Source organism: Microcebus murinus, chromosome 5, assembly GCF_040939455.1.
Source record: "Microcebus murinus isolate Inina chromosome 5, M.murinus_Inina_mat1.0, whole genome shotgun sequence".
Lineage (NCBI taxonomy): Eukaryota > Metazoa > Chordata > Mammalia > Primates > Cheirogaleidae > Microcebus > Microcebus murinus.
In genome coordinates this window covers 77,577,862-77,603,819 of record NC_134108.1, presented here as the reverse complement: position 1 = coordinate 77,603,819, position 25,958 = coordinate 77,577,862, and the positions used below count along the sequence as shown (strand labels likewise).

The window sequence follows — 25,958 nt, the reverse complement described above, 5'->3', positions numbered from 1 at the left end:
CCCAAACTTCTTGTCCTTTACAGTCCCAAACTTCACCCCCTTGCAATTGTGACATATTTGCCTTTCTTCAAACATGTCATTGCACTACTGATCAGCGCTGTGTCAGCCTCTCTTCCCTGTGACTGGAATGCCTTTTCTACCCTTTATTTCCCTTTCCTTCTTGTTTCTCGCATCTCCCTTTTCATCCTTCATCTGTCAAGCCAGCTCAGTCCCCCTCCTCTGTGTAACCTGTTGCAGTTGTTCTCTAGAATAAAATCAATTCTTTTTTCTGTGCCCTCCATCTCTGTATCCTATATTTAAGTCCAGTATTGAACTTGCCAGACTGTTCTGACTTTGTCAACAAAACTGTAAGCTCGTTCAAGGAGAGATCCCAGTCTTATCTTTTGTTTTACGTCCAGTCCTAGCACTGTGTCTGGTACACAGTAAGGTCTATAATCATTTTAAAGGAATTGTAGTAAACTAGTCTCAAAGTGATTTTCAGATCACTGAAGTTTCACTTCTTGTGTTTCATCAAAGAAATTTCATTAAGGGACTAGCCTTGCTGGTTTTCCAAGAGAATGTATGCATGTCTGCTCAACTTGAAATATCATTGGAAGTACTTATACTGCATACTACTTTGATTTTAAAATGTCCAAAACCATTAACCTGGCTTCTGCTTGGCAATGTTTGTTCCACAAACAAGATGGTTATAATTTTGTGAGATAGACGAATATGCTAACATTGTACGGAAAAGGATTGCTAGAAGTTGTGTGCAATATTTTTCACAAAGAGTCAATGTGTTCTTGGTGGCATTGTACTTTCTTATTAATTTTATTTAAAATTCACTTTGAAAGATACATATACTTTATAGCTAAGAATACTGATGATGCATGTAGAATTGCAGTAGTATAGTAGTATAGTCCACAAAACACCAAATAAATTTGAACTACCAGGGCTTTCATTTGGCATTTTTATTATCTGGTTTTTGCCTCTGCTTAAATTGTCCATTTTATGGTTTTTTGCTGTTGTAGGCCATCTTGAGCTGCATGCCAAAATGGATTTCAAAAGGCTCCAATGATCTATCCATCAAGGAAGAATACATTGTGAGGCATTAAAAATTCACAGTTTAATTTTATCAGGTTATTTTCATGATATAATGCAATATTCACAGAAAAAGAGGGGGAGAGAAAGACAGAAAAGAAAATATTAATGAGGTTCAGCTGCAACCATGATTGCAAAAAACAGTATGCAGAAAGCAACAGGAAATCCCCAACAGAACATATGCCTGGGCGCAATTTCTTTTGTTCTCATTACTTTGACAATAAATCTTAATATTTTCCAGAAATTTGGATGAATATGATAAGCAACTATGTTTACAGTAATTTGATTACATTTGTTAAATTAAAAACAGCAAGATAGTCATTTATTCTTTGCTATTTTGGGAACAATGGGCAACTTGAGAGACTGGCATCTATAGAAATTCCAGACTACTGTTGGTCCCTTTTAGTTCTTATTATAGATGGAATGAGGGAAAGATTGCATATTCTATGAAATCATCTTGTCAGAACTATCTTACTTAATTATTCTCTTCCTGGTGTTGAATTAGTTCCATTACCTCCTTAAAACCTTTTATTAATATAATGCTATAGCTGTTATGTACTTTATCTACATCTGAAATATGAATCTTGTACTTTCACTCCAATGTTTGGTACTTTGACTTAATCAGGGAAATGACATTTTAATCACTTATTATCTATTTTATTCACTATACCATAAACCTTACCAAGTATTATTTCCTGATACTGAACTTTTATTCTTGCCCTAGTATAGAGTACAAAATTATTTTTTAAAGTAATAAAAACAAATTTTAAAGCTAATATTATAACTAACGATATAAGTAAATTAATACATGCTTTTGTAGTGAATTGTGCATAGTAAAGGAGAAACACAAGCGGTAGCTGTTGTAATACCTTTGATCAGTGGCTTTTAAGCTTTATTTCCTGCAATAGAATGTTTTCGTCATATCACATCTCACATCAAAAGCCACTAAATAGAATAGATAACAGCAAACTCCTCTGTTGGAATCTGACTTTATGGGGCTGCAGTTCTTTCTCCTGAGGTCCCTTATGTGTCCCAGCCGTGGCCTCTGAGGAGCTGCCACTGAGATCTCTATGTTCCTAGAAAATCAATGTGAAAACTGTTTTAAATGCAAGATCCTTTTTGGAATGAAATGAACCCTTCTAGAACACTTATTATGTGCCAGGTATTTTGCACCTATATTTTTATTTAATCCTAATCAGCCCTGTACATGGGTCATTTATTCCCATATCACATCTGGGGATGCTGAAATTCAACATGATGACACCCTATACCTGGACATGCTGCTCATCAGTGCTATAATCAAGATCTCAGTCCACATCAATCTATCCCAAAGGCTCACTTTATTTTAGTGTATCACCTAGAAAAAATAAAGGGGAATAGCAGCAGAGTTGTGATTAGATTCTTATATAAGAATTTGTTTTTATATATTAAAAACAACTTTTCTTGCTCTTGTCTAGGTTAAAAACACTCAGGTAGGTAACTGAGAGTAGAGAGATCTACAGATTGGTTACAAGATAAATGGTCCCTTTGTAACTAAAACCTGCGTGTTCCTGGGAGGGTGCTCTCCCTGACAGTGGTGAGGTGGTAAGGAACAAGTTCTTCACTGCTAAACTGTAAGGGAAATGTTGAGCAGTGGTTCTCAAGCCTGGCTTCCCATTAAAATCACCTGGGGAGATTTTGAAACATAACAATGCCTTGGGGCAGGGGAAGGATTCTGATTTAATTCCTGGTGTTTTGAAAAGTGCTTTATTGGGTAGTCAGAGCTGATATCAGGAAAGAGCTCACTTGAAGAAAGTTTGACCGTAGAGGTATGACTTTAGATGGGCTGTGATGAAGCAGAAAGTAGAGAGTGGGGGCGTGGGAATAAGGCGTGTAAGGGAAGTATAAAGCATCTTTATTTCCTTGTTCAGAAAAATACTAGAAAACTAATTTACTCATTAAAATTTATTTATTTATTTATTTATTTCGGCATATTATGGGGGTACAGATTTTAAGGTTTCAATAAATGCCCTTTCCCCCCCCCCCACCCCCCACAAGTCTGAGTCTCCAGCATGACCATCCCCCAGATGGTGCACATCTCACTCATTATGTATTTAGAAGTTCCTTTCCAAATTGAAGTCTATACCTAAAATGTTGACAAACTAATAAACTCTTCCTAAAGTTTCTTCCTTAAATGCCTATATGTTCAGATTTTTTTTTTATTTTTTCAGATACAGGATCTCACTCTGTTGCCCAGACTAGAATGCAGTGGTGTGATCATAGCTCACTGGGGACTCAAACTCTTGGGATCAAGTGATCCTCCTGCTTCAGCCTCCTGAGTAGCTAATTTATTTTTAAGTTTTTTTGTAAAAACAGGGTTTCACTACATTGCCCAGGTTAGTCGAGAACTCCTGGCCTAAAGCTTTCCTCCAACCTCTGCCTCTCAAAACCTTGAGATTACAGGTGTGAGCCACTGCACCCAGCTTTGTTCCAGATTTTTAAACTGAACAAGGAAAATGATGAAACTCATGGTAGGTCAAAGCAATTGAATTATAAATTACAATTATTTTTCATCCTAATCTCAATTGAGTTGCTATTTTTCTAATTAGAGAATATTTTAAACATTAGAAAATGTTTTTAGTGGTCAAATTATTTTATTATAAAATATTATCTGATGGTTTAAAATTTATTAGCTGCTCTGAACAGCTACTATACTACATCACAAAAAGAACAAATTGTTCTAATCTTATTCATCCAATAATATAATAACATTGGATGGCAATAAAATATTAGTTTTCATTGGAAATGTCTGAATAGCCAAACATTAATGAAATTAATGAGCTATTAATGGATTATATGAAAGAGAGAATTATTCCATCCAAACTAAAACTACCCTAATGGCTTTTTTGCAAACACAAGCTACCTGGAAATGTTAGAAGAATTCTATTAAAAATTGTAGCAAAAATTATTAGGTCATTAAATATGAAATGTCCAATTTGGAATCAAATGTTTAGTTTATTATATATCAAAACAAAAATACCTGAAGCTCTACTTTGATAAAGTAACCTTTTCTTTTCAAAGAAATAAAATAGTTCTTGGCGTCACTCTTTTTTCATTCTTCTGCATGCTCGTATTTGTTCAACCCTGTCCGTGAAGAAGGGATTTTCTTCCCCAGGGTCACCACTGGTCAAAAAACCTGGATATAGAACCATTACCTCCGCCACCTGTTTTCTTTATCTGAATTCCTTCTTAAGGACTTCCCAGAATGTGTATGACCCACGGTGACAGGGCTAATTTTCAACTGACATAATCAGAGTTTCTACAGAAACTCTCCAGATAGGTTCAAGTATCCTATGAACTCAGTGATATATTTGCTCTGTAGAATTTAATCCATCATTTCCTAAGTCTTTCTCACTTTTATCAATAATAAGAACAAATTATACATAATAACTAAAATATGAGAAATATATGGGCCAATCAAATAGTCTTCATAAAAAAATTTAATGTCTGATTTCCTACAATATAATTGCTTTACGTTTAATGTATTTTTATAAGGCCTTTAACGTGGGCTAACTTAAACAACTAGAATATGATAGCCACAAAACCAGGCATGCTTAAATGTTGTCTGTTTCTCTTATGAGCTCTGTAGCCTCGGACAAGTCACAACTTCTCTGAGCTTCATTTTCCTTATCAATGAGGGGACAGTAATACCACACTCGGACTTCCTACCACGAGTCATTATAGTAAAAATGAAATACAATCATTTATGTAATGATGATTAGTACATGATAGAGTTGTATATAAACGTTTTTATTATCAGCATGTTAAGTGTGAGGTCTTCATTCTGCACTGACTTAACCGATACACTTGTGATGCTATAAGTGCCCAATTGTATACAAGACTATGTTCCCAATACCAAGATTGTAAATGCCAAGAGGCAGGGGAGGCAGGGAAAGCAGAGCCCCTAACATAGCAGATTATCTACTAAGAAATATGATTTAATAAATACTACCTTTTAAACTAATTTTCAACAATTCACATTTAGAATTCCCCCAAAATTAAGCCTGATTTTTAAGGTAAAAAGACAGGCAATTATGTTGGGCTAGACACGTTCATTTAATATTTTAGGGGTTTTTTTGTGCGGAGTTTTGGAGATCCCTAAAAATGTAAGGATGATAAATTTCTCCCCATTTTGTAGGTGAGCAAACTGAGAAATAGAGAAGCTGGGTGACTCCCAGGTGACGGAACACAATGGAGGGTAACGTGCATTTGGAGCCTTCCCCTCTCCCTGCCTTCACAGGCTGGTGGACCCCACAGTGCCTTTCCAGTTTGGACTCAGCCCCCACCTGATCCCTAACCAAAGTGCCCTTTCCTGACTTACCCTGCAAACACATGTGTTTCGTGTTTGTAGTTGGATGTTATTTCACATATTGTTGGAACATTTTGTCTACTGTTATATAATTAAACTGGAAGAAATCCTCTGTAGACTGTGGAAAAGCAAAATGACCACAAGATCATCAACAGCATTTAAAATATTAATACTTTAATGATAGTGTATATTTGGGTTAATCACACAAAAATATTGTCTTGATTTTATTTATATTAAGTTTAATGTTTGGAGAAAAATACCTGTGTCTTATTTTACAATTTTTTTTTTTGCCTACAGCATACCAATACCTAACAAGGTTGTATAGAAGCTTGTGTTGTCTAATAAGGACGGTGCTAGGTCATAGAAGAAAAGAGATCATCCTCATGGTCAATATATTGTTATAATCCCCAAGATGCTGTTGACCAAAAACCTATTTCTTTTGTTTACAAATTCATTTTGTTTTAGGCAGAATAATTCAAACCATCATTTGTCACATTGAATAGCAATGCCACTTCTATTCAGAGTCAAAAAGAGTTTAAATGGGATGGGGTTCCCTGGAAATTTTTCCTCCCTTTAATTTTAAAAGAATGTCAGAATGTTCTCTGTTATATTCCATCGAGTCATGCGCTTTCCAGTAAAATACCACTAGAAGGGGAAAAAAGGAAAAATTGAGTTGCAAAGGAGGATCCATTTGTCTTTTCTCTTAAAGATTTCTATCAACTTTTTGGTTTAGCTGCACTTAGATCTTTTTTTGTTTTAAGACAAGAAAGAAATTTTTTATAATGAATATGGTCACATTCATTCTGACATATCAGAGGTTACTATTTAAAGTTACCCCAGGATGAATGCTAAACCGGCCAAAACCAGTAGATTCAAGATGTGCTGTTATTCAATCACTCACTGACGTACCCTAAAGCTTGACTTTGCTGATTTTTACATGCCCATTTTCTGTTGAATATACTAGCTCACGCCAGTGGAGATTTAATACCACATGCTTGAGCTTGGTTGAGAGTTCTCATTTGAAGTCTTCTTGGCAAAATATAGTTGTTTATTGCAAGATTTTTTTCTCCTTGCTCTTCTAAATTTTTTCTTAACTGTACTGCAAGAAAAAATAATTTTATTTAATTTTTAAAAAACATGGGCGTATAGTGCTAAGAAATTCTTGATGAATTTTAGTTTCCAACAGAGATTATGAATCACATAGGTAATCAACAAAAAGTGGCCAATCATTTAAGTGAATTTTAAAGTGTCTGTTAATATGTTTCTTTGTTATTGTGTAGGACATTCATGTCAAAGGCATAAAATAGGAAACACATATTCGTGGCCATGGCCTTCTTCATGGGGAAGAAAATAATGCCCATGATGGGAAGTCACCAAGAAAAATCTACAACTGATAACACTGATGGTCTTCCCTTTAGGTTGCAACTACAAGTGGCTCTCCTGCTGTCCAACAAAAAGAAATTGAAAAGAATCATGAAGTCAATGTCAGAAAGAGAAAAATGCCTCAGCCTAGGAAAAGCCAACTCAGATTCCTGCCAAATCATTTAGTATGATCAAGTCAATCAATCAACCAATAAAAAACTGCCAAGGGAGTAATAATCAAAGTGTTTACAAGGAACCGATGATGATGGCACAGTGATGGATATCTTACTTACAGAATTGGTTTTCAACACGTATCTCTCTAATGTCTTGTTGGATTTTTATGGCCATGATATATATTCCCAATTGAATGGGGGATGAACTTTTTGGTAAAATTTTTAGCATTTCATTCAACTTATAGAGTTTATAATAAATATGATTGATCCATCACTATTTCTATGTGGAGATCTATAAAATCTATTATATCCAAGTAAGTTGGAAGGTAGACACATAAACCAAACAAAAAATTTGTGTAAAATGTGTGCTTGGTGTGTGTGTGTGTGTGTGTGTGTGTGTGTGTGTGTGTGTGTGTATACATTTGCACTCACATAAACATACCTACACTGCCCTCCTCTAGCTGGGATGGCTAACATGACCCCAAACTATTGATTGAAAAGTGATAAATCCAAGATTCTCCCTCTTTATTGAGAAACCTAAAGACACGTTTTTACACAATACTTTTGTATGAATACTCAGACACCGTGGCAGGGAAATAAGACAGATGATTGGGTTCAAGCAAAAAAAAAAAAAAGTTCAAAAAGTTATATTTCTTGCTTTTTAAAAATCTCTCAAATTAATAGGACTGGAGAGAAAATATTTATTGATGTAAAAATACCATAAATTTTTCTTAGTCTGACTTATGAGAAGTCTGGCTAGTGCTTTCCCGAATGGGAACTGGGTCCTGTCGTTTGGGATCAAAAAATTATATTAACTAAAGGGCTGATCTATCCTAATTAATTCCAAAGTCAGAGCCTTTCATGACATTCATGAGAGTAAAGCCTCTTTGAAGCAGACATCCGTCTTCAGGTAGCGACTCAATCAATGATCTGCCAAACCTTTAGCCCATAGTGAAGATTTCGAGCCCTCAAGTGCAAAGTGCTAGAGTTAGCGGTGGTGAAGCTCCATTCCTATTTTGGATTATAGCAGTTTCAGTGGTTAGTGGAGAAGAAACAGGCTGTCCAGAGATGTGGAGAATATTGGCAGCAAAGACCTCATGTGAAACCACATATGACAGTAGAGCTTTGGTGTGACATGTTAGGACAGTGCTACCACTCTGCAAACTGCCTTGAGTTGGGTCTCGGCGTAACAATAGAAGTGATGTTATTAAGGACCAATCTAAAGGTTTCAGGAATGGGAAGGATACAACATCAAGAAGCCATTGGCAAGGATTACTTTGAGAAGCATAGGAACAATGGAGGCTGCCCGGGTCCTTTGGCAAAATGAACCAGCCTTACCGGGAAGGAAGGATCTATGACCTTTTTCCCACTGAGGGTTAGAACCCAGGTATCTTGGGCTGCAGTTGAAGTGTGAAAGAATGAAAATATGCTGACCTTGTAGTTCTACTTGATGGTATGCATATTTTCTGAGTGTGCCTTCCGGTGCTTCACATCACATAGTATATGCCAGCCCATACAGCACATGATACAATGCCAGGTTTGATGACAGATAGTCAAAACTCGTTTTTCATCTCCATCCATTGCTTTTGTATTATTGTTGCTTGAGTGATGTGTTTATGAATCTTGACTCTCCCAAATAATATGAGAATACACCATAACATATTTCTTCCATGCATATAGTAAAACGGGCTCATATTTTTTTCATGTATGATTTCTTCAAACAACTTTGAGTTCATAAATTTGAATTCCATTTAACCAAAAATTTTGAGAATGAACTATTGGTATCGGAAGAGATCATGTAGGGAATAATAAAATGCTCAACTTACCTAACTTGTCCTCTTATTATGGTTTAAGAATAAGATACTTACACAAATAATTTCAATGCAGAGTAGAATGTGTACTGGTTCAATCAGGGCAAAAATATGTATTTTCCCTTCCTCATGTAACAACTTACTTTAACTTTCCCCAAGTGCTTTTTCCTTTGTAAGTTTATAAAATATACTGTGGCCTTTAACATTTATGTATGCCTGAAGTAATCTAGTTTGTTATTTCTTCAAAGGAAAATGTTAGTTTATACTTTCCAACAGTCTGACATTTGAAGTGTTGAATTTTCTCTACTGAAAAAAAATATTATAGTGAAATTGCTCACAAGACCTTGTCATTACTTCTCAATTTCATAAAAACAAACTCCTTTGCCTTTAGTATTGCAAGTAGAAGGTGAAATGTTTATAGAGGATAACTACTAAGATGGCTTTAATTTTATTTTTGCTATATGACCTTATTTTTTGATGATTTCATTTTGAGCCAAATACCATGACCTTCCCCAATTTCAGGAAAATTTTCTCCATTATTGCTTCATCTTAGAATTGTAGTTTTTTTAGCACATGTTTCCATCTGGAAGTGAATCACCCAGTGATGTTCATGTGCCATCCCAACTGAAGTCAATCTGAGGCCTGTCTCCCATGGCTCTGCCAAACATAAGGATAGTCCAAGTCACAAGATGTTGGCTTTCCCATTTGATTAACAAGGACAATACTTAAATTTTACATCATATTTTAAGGTCAACATTTAAAGCAAAAGGCCTTCATTTATCCTATTCTTAATAAAATAGTCGAATGTAAATGCGAATTAAAATTGAGAGCTGTTGAACATTTTTTCATGTTTGTTGGCCATTAGTCTATCTTCTTTTGAAAACTTTCTGTTCGTGTCCTTTGCACTCTTTTTGATATGGTTGCTTGATTTTGATTTTTTTCTTGCTGATTTTCCTGAGTTCTATATAGATTTTAGTTATCAGCACTTTATCGGATGTGTAGGATGCGAATATTTTCTCCCATTCTGTAAGTTGATCTAGAACTTCTTGTATTATCTTGGATAGAGCTGGAGCCCATTCTACCAAGTGAAGTATTATAAGAATGGACAAACAAACACAATGTGTACTCACCATCAAATTGATATTAACTGATCAACACTTAAGTGCACATATAGTAGGAACATTCACTGGGTGTCTGAAAGGTGGGAGGGCGGAGGAGGGGATGAATATATTCACACCTAATGGGTGTGGTGTGCACTGTCTGGGGGATGGACACACTTGAAGCTCTGACTTGGGTGGGGCAAAGGCAATATAGGTAAGCTAAACCCTTGTACCCCTGTAATATGCTGAAAATTTTTTTTAAAAAAAAGATAAAATTGAGAGCTGCTTCATTTTCTTCAATTTTCTACCAGGAGGTATACCAACGTTGTTGATATAGACCCATGGAATTACTTTCTGTTTGTAAGGTTTATACCTTATTTACAAAGGTCACTATCACTGAAGATCTTATTAAGTAAAAGCAGGAATAATGGCTATAATTCCATTTATATCTCAAACTTACATAAACCTTGGAATAAAATGCTCAGTTGGCCTATTTTATGTTTTCAAAAAATTACCTCCTTTATTTTTTCCTACCTTATTGGATGTAGAATGTGAGTTTTCCACCATACATGATTCCTTAAAGCTAGTACGCTGAGTTCAAAGAGCAGAAAGCACAATAAGATTTATTTTCTATAATATATTTTGTGTAGAGCATATATTATTACATATGCGCTATATATATTAGTTTTTATGTTTGCTTAAGTTTTCTAGGAATCAGAGCCTGAGGAAAGAGTTTGCATGTAGGCAAGTCATGTGGAAAGTGACCTAAGGGTATAGGAACAAACGACCTTAGAAAGTGAAAGAAGTGTAGTAACTAGTGTTACTACTTGATCACTGCTCTGCCTGAGACATGCTCAATCTGGCCAGTCTGTCTGAAAGAAAAAACAAAGAAGTGGGTATCAACTACGTTGGTATACCTCCTGGTAGAAAATTCTTCTTTGGGCAGCAACTACCACATACTTCCAAGTGTGATGACTAACTGGGTGCTTGTGGGCATCCCACCTGTATCAGGAAAGCCCAAGGGCAAAAAAAAAAATAAGAGAAAGCATTGCTGGATTGAGGGGAGGCTCTTCTGTAAACAAAGCAGGATGAAGTCTGTGCAGATGTGGCTATACATGTGGATTTGGATAAGACAAGATCTAGAAGAACTGAGGCTGTACATGACCAACATTCTTATATTTTCCAGGCTTCTGACTTGTACATAATTGCTAAGTCCTGTCTATAAGTCCTTCACAGCTGAATGCCCAAAATGGGTTCCTTAGAACACTTATGTAATAATGAGCGGTGACACCTGAGCGGTGACACCCCTCCCAAAAAGGGTTCTATATTCAAGTACAAGAAATACAATTGACCCTTAACAACACGGGTTTGAACTGTGAAGGGCCCACTTATACATGGATTTTTTTTCAATAAATATGGTGTTTTTTACTATTGGTGGGTTCCTCATCCACAGCCAAATGTACACTGAAAATGCAGAAATGGCAAGAAGCAAAACAGGAGCCAATCTTTCATACCCGGTGGGTTCCACAGGGCCAACTGTCGGGCTTGAGTATGCAAAGATTTGGGTAACCAAGGGCGGTCCTGGAATCAATCCCCTGCAGATACCAAGGGACAACTGTACTTACTTAAACAAAGTGGAGTGGATTTCTGTACTTCAACACTTTCTGAATATTTAATGTGTTGATAAGCTTGTGAATCTGAAAAGGATTTTAAATGCTAATATGTTTTAAATATGTGCAGGCCATGTTCCAAAAGCTTTATATGCATTAATGTGTTCAGCATTCACAATTATATAAGACAAGAAATACTTTGCCCATTTTACAGAAGTAGAAATTGTGGCACAAAAAAAGAACTGTGGGAAATTTGCCTTAGAGCTTCTAAAGATGGTTCAAGACAAGATAGAATCTTTTGAGTCAGTGACTTCAGTGGGTTTGAAGATGGATTAGCATATTTATTTTCCAGTTCTGTCTAAAGTTCTCTTTATATACAAATTCCAATAATTCATGTTTGTAACTTACTTTCAAATATTTTATACATCAAAATTTATAGATCATAATATATATCTTAAAAAGTCATATTGTCATTTTAATTTTTGTTTTTTATACAAAAGTACAAACGCAGCCCCATACTACCACAAATTATGCCATCAAGTTTCCCACATTTGGGGAAACCACAGGAGTCAACACATCTATAGTTCAATGAACACACCTTACCCTAGGAAAACTACCTTTGTGATAAAGGCATTTCCCCTTTTGGGTAAGTATATATCATAGTTTTAAAACATATTTTTTCAATATATCAGTGAATATCTCAAATATCCACTGAGATTCTGTTTCTCTCTGTGTCTTTCGATCTTTCTAAACTCATCTTATTTCTAATTCCAGGGATGATTTTCTTAATGATATTTATTTGGAAGAATGTCTTACTTTAGTAACTAAGTCTTTTAGTTACTTTTTGAGCTTGAATATAGTTATGTTGGTAAACTAAGTAAGAAATGAGCCTTTGAATTTCTCCAGGTATAATACTTTTAAGGAAATATGATATTTTGGAAATTTTAGTAAACTGAATTCTCTAAGACAAGATTGGATAAATATTTCATGAGGCTGCATTGAAAATCTCAACCTAAATTGTCAATTTAGAGCTTTTGCTTTGGCAAAATTCCATTAAATATGCCCCTTACTGCAAGTTTTGTCCTCTGGCTTCTGCCATCCTGTTCCCAAGATAATCTAATTTACTCTATGTCTTTGCCAATAACCTCTGCAGATAATTATGCAGAAAATATTAAATAGAGTAAATATTTCATAATTATAGTATGAACTAATTAAATTTCAACCTTTTGGTTTTTCCATAATATATACTCCAAATCCTCTCCACCCAATCTAATCATCCATATATCCACTGAACATTTATTCTAGATAGTAAATCCCAGAATTACATGTTCAATTCCAATTTCTCCTTCTACAAAATGGGAATATTCATTGTTTAAAAAAAAAGTAGCTGAGATGATTTATAAATGTGAATTATAATCCCCAAACCAGAGATCAGAAAATTATAGTTCATAGATAAGATAAGACCCATATAATTTTGTAATAAAGCTTTTTTGGAACACAGCCATTATTATGTATTGTCTATGGCTGCTATATTGGCAGCAGAGCTGTGTAGTGGAGACCGTATGGCTCAAAAATCCAGTAGTGTTTACTGTCTGGCCCTTTCTGATGGGCACACAAGTGCACAGAGGAAAGTAAAAGCCATTGGAAATCAAGCAGGGGGAAAGAGTGAGGAAGGGAGGGGCAAAAAGCCACTTAACAGGTACAATGAACACTACATGGCTGATGAACACATTTATAACCCTGACTCAAGCCATGTAACAAAAACATTTGTACTCCTTCATTATTTTGAAATTTAAAAAAATTTTTTAATAAAAATTATAAAACATAAAACATATGACAACTGGTATTCTCTAAATTACCAGATCTTAGTACTTATAATATATCTAGATGTGTGTTATTTAGACATGCTCTGTCTTGACCTTGCAAGAATTCCTCTGAGTTGTTTGGGGCTAAAATGATTTGTGGGAGACTTCTCTACATCTTTTAAAGTATCTACAACCAGTGACAGAAAGACTTTAGATACCTTCTTCACACTTTCATTTTTTTCCATAACTTTCTTGGATCTATTGAATACATCTCAGTAATCTTTCAACTACACAAGGTTTAACTGAATCTGGAAGAAGTAAATTTGTCTCCTCAGAAGCTATACACAAGTGGGCTAAAATCTGTATGAAAAACCTGTAAATTTTTACTTCTAATCAGGAAAGAGTTTTCCTGGCAATGGATTCAACTAGCCCCCTCAATTCTACTCTCCGTCATAAGCAATGTCTAATCATTGAGTGGGTTTCTTTATTTATTTTGCCATTTAAAAGTTTAACATCTACTGAGGATCTGTTTTCAATTTTTAAAGGCACCATGTCTCTCCTTTTTTAATATTTTCAAGCTATTTAAATAAACAGAAATATAGAGTGGTTTCATCACTCAAGCTAGACACTTATGAGTATCTTGTATTATGAGTCATAACATGTGTATGCTTGCCCTAAGAGACCCTCAAATACTTTGGAAACAACTCCATATGACTTTTAGATTTAAGTATTCATATTCACAGTTCCCTGACATATGTCATTATAGAGACATGGTATACATATAAGCTATCTTGGATATCACATGTACATACATTTTTGTCCTTTTCTACTTTCCTACCATGGACACTCAGAAAAGCTCAGAAGCAGAAGTCATTATCAGTGGCTCAATGCGGTGACTGTAAAACATGTCCATACAGGTTTTGACACTCCTCCCATCAGTTGATAGAAATGGTGGAAATGATGCTAGATGAGGTCAAATCATAAAAGGTGACACATCTTCTGCCTGTCTCTCTTGGGACATTCACTCACAGTCAGACTGCCCTGAGGCTGCCATGCTGTGAGGAATCTCAAATTAGCATATACAAGAGACTGTATAGTGAGAGTGAGATGCCTGGAGAGCTTCCTGCTGATCCCATGCCCTGTTCCTGTTCCACTGTCTCATCTGACTACAACTGTTTGATGGAGCCACATATCAGTTTTCCTGGATTTCCAATTTACTAACTTCAGATCTTAGGACTTCTCAATCTCCATAATTATGTAAGCCAATTCCTTATAATAAATCTCTTCCTCTGTGTGTGTATGTATATGTATATATATATATACACACACATATCCACATCCTTTTTTTTTTTTCTTGAGAGAGAGAGGGTCTAGCTCTATAGGCCAGGCTAGAGTACAGTAACATCATCATAGCTCACTGCAACCTCAAACTCCTGGGCTCAAGCAATCCTCCTGCCTCAGCTTCCTGAGAAGCTGGGACTACAGGTGCACACCATTAGATTTGGCTAATTTTTCTATTTTAAGTAGAGATAGGGTCTTGCTCTTGCTTAGGCTGGTCTTGAACTCATGCAATCCTTCCACCTTGGCCTCCCCAAGTGCTAGGATTACAGGCATGAGCTACTGCACCCAGACTGTATGCCCATCCTTATATATATGCACATCCTAGTGGTTCTGCTTCTTTGGAGAACCGTGAGTAATATACACATATTAATATGAAAAGAACTCTTTTAAGCTTTTAGACCTATATAGCATATTTTTATTCTATATCGCTCTTTACATAATCAGAAAAATACAAATAAAATAATTTTATTAAAGTATTTAAAACATTCTGAATCACTTTTAGAATCAAATTCATTGCTTTGGGTATTTTTCCACAAAATGTCACCATGATAATTGCCATCAACATCATAATGATCATAGGTGACATAGCATTTCTTAAAAGCCTTCATCATTATCTCCAGGATAATAGTTCAAGTTGGTGGCACTCTTTGCATGTATTTTCATGCTAGCACTTTCTTTCTCTTTCTGTAAATGGCAGTTAAAAGAGCTATGTCATGTCTACCATTTGGCTAATAGCAATTGTAAGACAAGATTGATTGGAAGACACATTCTGGCATCAGAGATGTTAAAACATATTCTTTTTAGAATTGATGAAATTTTGGCAGTGTTCAATAAATATTCTTATCATTGCATCAATTATGGTGGTGATTATGATGATGATGAAGAAGATACATCCTTGTGCCCGATGAAGTGTATGTTTATGCATATGGAATGACTGATAATTGTATTTATGGATTGACTAAAAGACTTATACAAAATAAACACAAAAGCCAATGGTCCGAGGTATCATCTGATAAAAAATTTAGTCCCACACCTGATAGTGACCAATTTTTCAGCATATTAGTAATGTAGCTAAAGTTTGCCATTCTGATACCACAGAAGTTAAACATTTCACCGTCCGTGCTGAACTGAAATCGGGATTGTATTATCATCACTGTTTTTAAAATTCTTATGGATAAAATTCTCCATAAAAAAAAATCAGTCTTCCAATTCCAGAATTCCCATATTTTGGGGCTCCCTTCTTTTGGATATATTTTGCTTTCTATATTTCTTATTCTTTTTTTGTACTCACTACATTAAAAAATAAGTAATTCTACCCCAAAAATAAAAACAGACTGAAATGAAGTGTGCAGATCATCGAGATGAAAGCCATTTAGACCTATTCACTTTTCGGCAACTGGTTAGCATTCCTGTACAAATATTTCATATTTATTTTGAAGCTTGTTCAGTTAATATCATTGTCTTCTATTTCCTACATAGGATGTACTTGTGCCAGTGCAGTTGAATCATGCATTTTCCAGATGGCAAAATGTTCTGAGGAAAGTATTGTGGTGGCAGACCTGGCCAGCAGACTCCACCAATTCTTCCTTGTGAAGCTCCACTGGGAATAAATTAGATTAGGCATGGCCTCCAGGAATGCAGTCAAGGTCAAATTTCTTCTCTAATTCTGCAAAAACAACAGCTCTGAAGAGTAAGAACACACTGCACAAGCTCTGAGTTTCAACTGATTTTCATTGAAATATTTCAAATGGTCTAGAGCTGTGGTCCCTAACCCCCCGGGGCCATGAACCTGTATGGGTCTGTGGCCTGTTAGGAACCTGGCTGCACAGGAGGTAACAGTGAGCTAGCAGAAGCGAAGTTTCATCTGGTACTTACAGCTGCTTCCCATCACTGGCCATCCTCCTCTCTCAGTCCCTGGAAAAGTTGTCTTCCATGAAACCAGTCTCTGGTACCAAAAAGGCTGGGGATGGCTGGTCTAGAGAATACGATGTGGCTAATAGCAGTCCAGAAGCAATCTCTAAATTTATTTTGTTTCAAATCTTTTAGCAGCTTCCTAAATTATTATATTAAAAGTACATCATTTTCATTTATTTCTAACCATCCCTCCCCTTCGCTTCCCTGCTGTAAGTGTAATCATGTAGCCAAAATAGACACTATTTGCTAGTCCAAAAATCAGGTTATGAATGTTTACATGGTATCTGGTAGCTGGAATTTCTAGAATCATCACAAAAATTCAAAAATAAAAAAAATCACGTTTCTCTTAGATTGCTTACAATCTTATCATCTAGCTATTTAAAACTAGCTGGTCTATGAGAAAAGGAAATCAGCACAGGAAGACAAAGCCATGGTTCTGAGTACTTCCCAACAGGTAGGCAGCCTCAGTTGATGATGAGGTTACACCCCAAAAGGAGATCGTAGCCCAGCTGCTTCATTCATTTATGAATCCATGTATTCATTCACTCACTCATTTGTTCTCTGGGAAGACCCTACCATGATAGGGTCCCTACTATGATAGGCCCTGAGAATGGAAAGACAGACACACCACAGCTCTTGGTTCTAAAAGATTTATCCTCTAACACAAGAAAAAAAAGATGAAAACAAGAAAGAACAATGAAATATTTTAGAAGAAACAGGGTGTGATGGAGAGAATGGTCAGTTTTCCTGGGGAGTCATGGAAAGCTGAAAAATTAGGTAATCTAATAAACTGTTGCATGTAAAAAAATGAGCCAGTCTTTCCCAATCACCTTGTCTGGTAAATCCATTCCAAGTTAGGTGATGATGTGGGCGGGAGTGAGGGAAGAGTTTGGAGAATTTGAGCAGTTGCCCAAAGGCACGAAACTCCCCAGCTTGTACCCAGAAAAACAAACATTTGATCTGATTAATTACAATGAGAAGATGAAGATTTATCCTAAAATAAGGTTAGATCACAAAGTACATTATTTGCCATTCTAAGGAATTTTCTGTTGTGAGCTCTAAACTCACAACTTTTCTGTTGTGAGTTTGTCATTTGGAATTTGGAATGCACATATCAGTAATTAAGTCAGATTCTCAGTCTGCTCAACAGAAGGCTTATTCACCATTAAAACAGTAGAATTATAGTGAGAATATTCCTATATTATATTTAACTTCTATGAGCAGGGAATGAGTAAATTTAGGAGTAAAAACTGTGCATGTTTTTATTACCTTTGTAAAGATACCTTCCAATTTGTTTTTTTCTTTATAAGTTTTTGGGAGCATTACTGGTGCCTTGACTGCCTCTATCCTTATTCCTCCCTCACCCTTGACAACTAGGATTCTCTCTATTTCTATCATTCCTTTTCCGGGCTCAGGAGGGATCACTTTAAACTTTCCATAGGTGCCCATTCACCTTCCTTTCTGCAGAGCCTTAAAACATTTTATTCTGGTGCTCCATGAAGGAAACTCTACATGGAGTCACTTCACTTGTGTCCAGGATTAATTTCTGTACAAATGCTCATTCTCTAAGTGAAATTTTATTTCAGTTCCTAACAGGAAGTCAATCTGCTTGGACTAACTTATTTAACTCCCCACACATCTCCCAGAAATATTTACATTTATAACTCAAATGAATTGGTGAAATTTTAACCAATAATGTAAACAGAAGCAAGTAAGTTCAGATTTTAGAAAGAAACATACTTAGGAAATGGTGAACTGGCACCATTTAGTCACACTGACTGTGTGGTATGGATGCTTTATCAATATTAATTCCAGTAATCCATGAATTAGACATATCTTTCCATTCATTTATGTCTTCTTCAATTTCTTTCATCAGTGTTTTATAGTGAAAACTATAAACTATCTGTACACTGAAAAGTGTACAGATCTTTCACCTCCTTGGTTACATTTATTCCTAAATATTTTATTCTTTTTGATACTATTGTAAATGGGATTGTTTTCTTTATTTCTTTTTTGGATAGGTCATTATCAGTGTATAGAAATCTAACTGATTTTTACACATTGATTTTGTGTTCTGAAACTTTAATGAATTCATTTATTAGTTCTAAGAATATTTAGTGTGTGAAATTTTTAGTGTTTTTTATATATAGGATCATGTCATCTGCAAATAGAGATGTTTTATTTCTGGTTTGGATGCCTTTTGTTTCTTTTTCTGATTTGATTGCTCTTACTCATATTTCCAGTACTATGTTTAATAGAAGATGAGAGTGGACATCCTTGCCTTTTACCAGCTCTTGGAGGAAAAGCTTTCAGTTTTTACCTGTTGATTATGATATTAGTTGTGGGCTTTTCATAAATGACCTTTATTATCTTGAGGAAATTTCCCTCTATTCCCAAATTGTTGAGAGTTTTTATCATGGAAGAATGTTGAACTTGTCAAATGCTTTTTCTGCATCAGTTGTGATGATCATATGTTTTTAATTTTTCATCCAGTTGATATGATGTGTCACATTGATTAATTTCCAAATGTTAAACAAAACTTGTATCCCAAGGATAAATCCCACTTAGTTGTGATGTATAATCTTTCTGATGTGTTGTTTAATTTGGTTTGCTAGTATTTTATTGAATATTATTCCATCTTGGTTCATCAGAGATACTGGCCTATAGTTGTCTTTCCTTATAGTGTATTTTTCTGGCTTTGGTATCAGGGTAATGCAGGCCTCATAAAATGAGTTTGGAACCATTCTCTGTAGTTTTAATTTGGGAAAAGTTTAAGAAATATTGGTAATAATTCTTTCTTAATTCTTTGGTAGAATTAAGCCATGAAACCATCTGGTCCCAGATATTTCTTTTTTGGGAGATTTTTTATTTTTACTTCAATCTCTTTATTTGTTGTTGGTCTGTTCCAGCTTTCTGATTCTTCCTGATGTGGTGAATTTTCATGTTATAAACTGTATTCTAAAATCAGATAATTGAATATGAGAGGCCTTAAATGGTTAACAAAGACTTTTTTTCAGAGGGCTAAAACATATTTGCAAATGCATTTAACAAATATTTATTAAACACCCACTATAGAGAGCATTTGTCTACAACAAATAAATACTCATTTTATTTGATTTTTAAATCAGAAAGAAATATCTTTGAAAGTCTTTCACTATGTAACCTCCAATTGATGTTCCCTTTTCTTTATCAGGAAGGACTATGTTGGGTGGTGTTAAAAATATGAGGTTCTACATGTGTCTTTCTTCTGATTTCTATGATTCTAAAACCATAAGTGTTTTCACCATGAGTGATTTCTATGATTCTAAAACCATGGAGTGTTTTTTAATAACACAGGACTTCACAGATTCATACATAATATGTGAACACGATGAACTTCGAATATTTGCATTTTTTGGTGTAATTAAAGCAGACATGAAGTGTACAATCTATTTTCATGACTTAATATCCTTTGGAAATTTGGTAGAGCTTCATCTTTGTTAACTGACATAATTCTCCCTGGATTGCAATGAGTCTTAGTGAGCCTCAGTGAACTTTTCTATGTCTTAACATATACAGTTCTTAGAGAGTAGAATGTGCAAAACACTTAGTCCCCAAATAGAGATTTCCATCCTAAATGATCCACAGGTAAACTAGTTTGTTAGAAAGAACAGAATGTCCTGTACCAAGAAAGTCATTTCTTTTTGCCTTCCAGCTAGCCAAGGCAATCTCAGCATGTACACTTATGTTTTCCCAGATTCTGAATTAAGAGATCTTGATTCCTTGACAATTTATTGGGTAAATTTAGTCATTTTGTTCTTAGTGGGATTGAAACAACCCAGGCTTTGGCACCAAAGACACCTAGGTTTGAATCCAGATTCTGACATTTACTAGCAGATTATATAATTTCATTTTAGCTTTGATAGCATCATCTGTAAAATATGAATGAATAAAATCTGTCTTACATGGAAGTAATGAGTAAAGTATTTAGCACCATCCCTAGCTTACAATAAAGTTTTGATAAATCAGTAGTGACAATGGCAGTGGCAGCAGTAGCAGGAGTTAGTGGCAGGTGGTGGTGGTAGTGGTAGTGTAAGTAGTAGGTCATACTAGTATCGGTTGGAGAGGAGATAAAACACACGTGGCTATTTTCTTGTGTTGAGACATAGCAAGAAGTCTCTGAGACAAGGACACCTAAAAAGAAGAAACTCAGAAAGCTCAGTAAAGTTATTATGGCCCGTGATTGAGAAAATAGGATTGAATACAGATTGAAGTTGTCAGAGAGGACATTTGAGAAGGAAATGTGGAAGAATTATTAATTATAAAAAAAGATTTGATTAGAAAAGTGTCAGCTGGGCAGTTTACACAGCACATTCTAAGCAGAAAGTTTAGCTAGAGGTGTCTCAAACTAGGGAAATCAGCAATAAGTCCTAGAGGTCAGTACCTTTGTGCTGTTGAGACTCATGCCTGTCCTGATAGTATTATATTTTGATATCTCTTAGGTTCATGAGTAAAGGAATAAAGGAGATCTTCATCAATAAGTAGTGAATATACAAAGCACACTTCAGGTGAGAGTAGATGAGGAATTCTAAGTGCTGAACCAGACTTGATTGACACTAAGAATCCCATATTTATAGGTATAACATTTAGAAATATACCTACATCCATCTTTAAAAAAGATCTGGCAAAATACTCACTGCTTCCTGTCTCCTGTGTTTTTCTGAGAATGTTACTCAGAGCATGACTGGGATACCCGATACTTCGTTTATGATTCCTGAGGAACAGATTTCTCAGGACTGACAAGGACACTAAGGCTCCTGTTGACCAGTAAACAAATGTGCACCAAATTCAAAAGCTTGTGGAAGGGTTGTTATTCTGTATGTTAACCTCGGAGCACAAATAATCCAAACTCAAGCAGGATTTTCTGTTATAAACAGTATCTCTGGCCCCAACATGCTACCAAATTAGAAGCATTAGAACAGAGAAGATAGAAGAATTAGCAGATATTGCTGGATTCATAAAATAATTTAATATAGAATGAATAGATTATAGAATAATTAATAATAATATTTTTTATTCCTGTACCATCAGATTTTACACCTAGAACAGCAAAATTGTTCTTGATAATTTATATAACTATAATAACTTTAATAATTTATATAACAATAATAACTTTATAATTATATTATAAATACCAAAATAAAGATAGTTCAAAATAAAGATAGTTCAGATAAAGGAGAACTAAGAGAATTAGTTATTAGCAGACCTACTCTACAAGAAATACTGAAGAAAAATCTTTAGGATGAAGAGAAATGATACCAGAGAGAAACTAAGATAGTCACAAATGAAAGAAGAATGTCAGAAATAGTTTATATCTGGATTTAAGATTAAGATTACCCTATAAAGTTCTTTTATGTATGTATATTTGTTTAAAATACTGAATTAAACTATTTCATTTTAATCCAAGTTAGAAAGCTATATTTTTGACATTTTTGACACAACTGGGGAAATTTGAATATGGACTGCATATTAGATATTAATAATATTGAATTATTATTAAGTGTTTGGACATGATAACATTGTGATTGGAAAATGTCCTTATTTGTATACATATGTTGAAATGTTAGGGAATATAGAGGAGAGAGACAGAGAATGCACACATAAATGTGACATATTAACAATTACTGCAACAAGGTGAAGGACATAGAGTATTCACTATCCAATTCTTTCAATTTTTCAAATGGTTGTGTAGGAAAATTAACACTTTGATAGATTTCTATTGCATATGGACTAAAATTGTGGAAAAAGGAGGGGAAGTAAACTCAATATATTTGAGGATTTGAAAGATTTCCACTGAGCATACAGGTCATTAAATAGAGAAGGGGGTGGACCAAGGTAATCATGGACAGGCAGGTAACCATTGGAGCCCAGGCTAAGCATTTTAGAAACTTTTTAAATAAGTGTAATGTGAAGGCATTAGAAAATTTAAGTGGTAGAGTGACATGGCCTAATTTACATTTTAAGGTCACTCTGGCTGCTCAAATGACAGAGGGTTTGTGGACTAAGATTAAAATCAAGGAGATTGGTTAGAAGGTTGTTGAATTAATATAAGTGAGCAATAATGGCAGCTAGGATGCAGCTGGTCATCTTAGAGACAGAGAGAGTTCTTCTAACCAAAGGTATATTTTAGACAAAACGATGGTACTTGATAATGAGTTAATTTTATCAGAGTAGAAGGGAAAGGGAATAATTAAGAATAGTCGGGGTGCCATTGATTGAGATGGAGTAGTCTGTCAGCACCCTAGTTTGGGATGGCCTAACAAGAGTTTGATTTTAAGTGTTGCATTTAAGATTCATATTAAATATCCAAGAGGAGTTGTCAAGTGGGCAGTTGATATGTAAAACTGGAGTTCTGTGAAAGACCAGGACAATGAGATTGGGGAAACATTGCTACACAGATGGTATCAAAGTCATAGGACTGTATGCAATTGCCCAGGAACAGAGAATAGATACACAAAAAAGGAAGAATGAGATGGAGTCTTCAGTAAGATAGAAGGAAAATCATGAAAGAATGTGTCACATATGCCAATTAAAAAAATGAGGAAGTAGTCAACTGAATGCTACTGAAAGATCAAGAAAGTTGAGAGCACAGACATGGCCACCAGATGAAGCAATGTTATTGCTATTTCTGCCCTTGTCAATGAGATTTTTGAGTAGTGATGACAGAAGCTTGAAAGGAACAGATGAAGGAAAAATTATCAGATGAGAAATTGGGAGCAAAAGAGGCAATATCTGGAGTAGAATGTGAACTTCCCATTGCAATTAGAAAAATCCCAAATTTCTGATGATGGCCTATCACACCTTATGTGGTCCTCCTCCTCACCTTTCTGAACCACCACCTGCTCCCACCACCATTTATGACTTTTCAACAAAAAAGTCCTTCTCTGTGTGTATGTTAATTAGGTTCCTGCAGCCTAGATATGCTAACTGACCCAAGTCAAGAGATTTTATAATGACTAAATAGGCAATTATACATGCTGGAATTTATGATTTATTGTGAGGTTTTCACACACCATTAATCATGCAACTAATAAAACAGTAATAAAAAGAGGGGCAACAAACCACAGCAATGGCTCAGAAGACCAATGAGCCAATAGACAAGATAAGTGATTCTGGAAGTCCTTTGGATGGCGATCAGTGGGGGAGTCTCCCAGGCAGATGCCAAGTCAGGACAAGGTCTCAGAGTCCTCAGGAACAGAGTCCAAAGATGTTCTGGAAAAAGCCAGGTCCATGCTGCTTTTATGATCCTCTGCAGATGTGTCCATTCTCATTATTCAGCTGCTTTTCACTTTCTATCAGTTTGTTGCAGGTCTCAGATGGTGCTGGACAACAGCAGGTTGTCTTACACCTCAGTCCATTACATAATATGTTCGTTTCTTTGAGGGTGAACAACTCTACTGAGGATGATTGCTACTTGACATGAGTGACTCCGCTTTGAGACATTAGGGTCACAAATCATTATGGTATATCACTCTGTCCCTCCGAGTTCATCAAATAAAATGTTTTTTCTTTCTACTTGTTTTTCTTCTTCTTCTTCTTCTTGTGCTTGGAATACTTTTACAACCAGTTCCACAAGACTGGCTTCTTTTGTCATCACTAACTCAGTGCAATGTCATTTCCGATGAGACAGTACAGAGCCATCACACTTAAAATGGCTCACAGCCATCCCATCATCCCATTACCCTGCTTCTTTTCTTCACAATGTACATCAAAATGTAAAATCCATGTATTTACCTGTCTTTCTACCCATAACGGGTTGTGAGTTTTCCAAGGGCATCAGCATTGTCTGAATTGCTTACCCTAGATCCTCAGCGTCTGGAGCATAGTAGAAATTCAGTAATAATGTTGAGTGAATCCATGAAAGTAAAAGTGAACCAACCATTAAATGCAATTAAGTTTCCTTCAAATATGAAGACAACAGAAAAACATTCAGAGCATTCAAGAACTCAGGAAAAGCAGCACCTATGAGCAATACTTCTTTGGAGCATAAAGCAAACAAGCAAGCAAACAAATAAAACTGACAGTGCAAGGAAGCCGAACACAAGATAAATTCAACAAGGAACTCTGAAATAGAGAAGCCATAACAAAATAAACTCATTATGTATTTAATATTTTAGATTAGTAGAGAACTAATTGTGGAAATTATTGTTACCTAAGAGAACATAAATGTGATATGTCTTAGCATTTATTTATTATTAGCATAATATTTAAAATATATCAAAATGAAAGAGAATAGGAAGTGTAGGTAGGAAAAATTGGAGGAAGCTGAAATGGGGTACTTTCTCATCGTTTTAGAAGGGCAATCTCATCTTATTGACATATGGCTTTAAAACGTCACCAACTTTTAAGTTTTTCATACTGCTTTTCATTAGTTTTAGAAAGATTTTTCTAAGATTGATTACATTTTGCTGGAAGGAAAAAATTACTGGAAGTTAAACAATTCCTTTACTAATTTTTCTGTGGTTAAATTCAAGAAAACTTCAGTATTTTTTATTGAAACAACATAGACATTGTGATCCTTCCTTTACATTATATTTTAGATGACATATTATTTATTATACATTACATGTAATATCTATCTATATATTTCTCAAATATTTGCCACAAGCCTATATTACTTTAATAAAATAATAAAGCCATTAATGAATCACAAAAGATTTCAGTTTATCTCAGAGGCTTGCTGGAGACACAGAGGTCCACAGTGAGCCCCAGTTCAGCCTGAGCTATGCATCATCCACTACAGGATTCCTTGGGGGTCTCAGTGTCTAGGGAGCTACTGACAGTGGGGAGCGTCTACCTCAGGGTCATATGGGACAGGCTGCTCATTAACTCCAAGCCTCATTCCACAAAGATCTCTACTCTTCAAACAGTTCAGATAGAGAGGAGTCTCTTATTGAACCAATTTCTTTTTTAAAAAAAATTGAGAGTAAGTTTTCTAAAAATAATCAGGAGATAGTTGGAGATAGGGGTTGTTCAGATTTTGTAGGCAATCATATCAAATATCTCTTTTAAAAAGCCAAATGCTGGTGGGACTGCAAACTAGTTCAACCTCTGTGGAAAGCAATATGGAGATACCTTAAAGCGATACAAGTGAATCTACCATTTGATCCAGCAATCCCATTGCTGGGCATCTACCCAAATGATCCAGTGACACTCTACAAAAAAGACACCTGCACTCGAATGCTTATAGCAGCACAATTCATAATTGCAAGGCTGTGGAAACAGCCCAAGTGCCCATCAATCAAAGAATGGATTAATAAAATGTGGTATATGTACACCATGGAGTACTATTCAGCTCTAAGAAACAATGGTGATATAGCACACCTTATATTTTCCTGGTTAGAGCTGGAACCCATACTACTAAGTGAAGTATCC

The 25,958-nt window shown here is 35.4% G+C and overlaps 1 non-coding gene across 1 annotated transcript; it reads right to left on the bottom strand.

Annotated features, from left to right (window-relative positions):
• Positions 1–11,974: 11,974 nt before the first annotated feature.
• On the bottom strand, positions 11,975–12,138 carry LOC142871150 (U1 spliceosomal RNA). The gene has a single exon (XR_012919425.1). It is a non-coding gene; the product is annotated as a U1 spliceosomal RNA (small nuclear RNA).
• Positions 12,139–25,958: the final 13,820 nt, after the last annotated feature.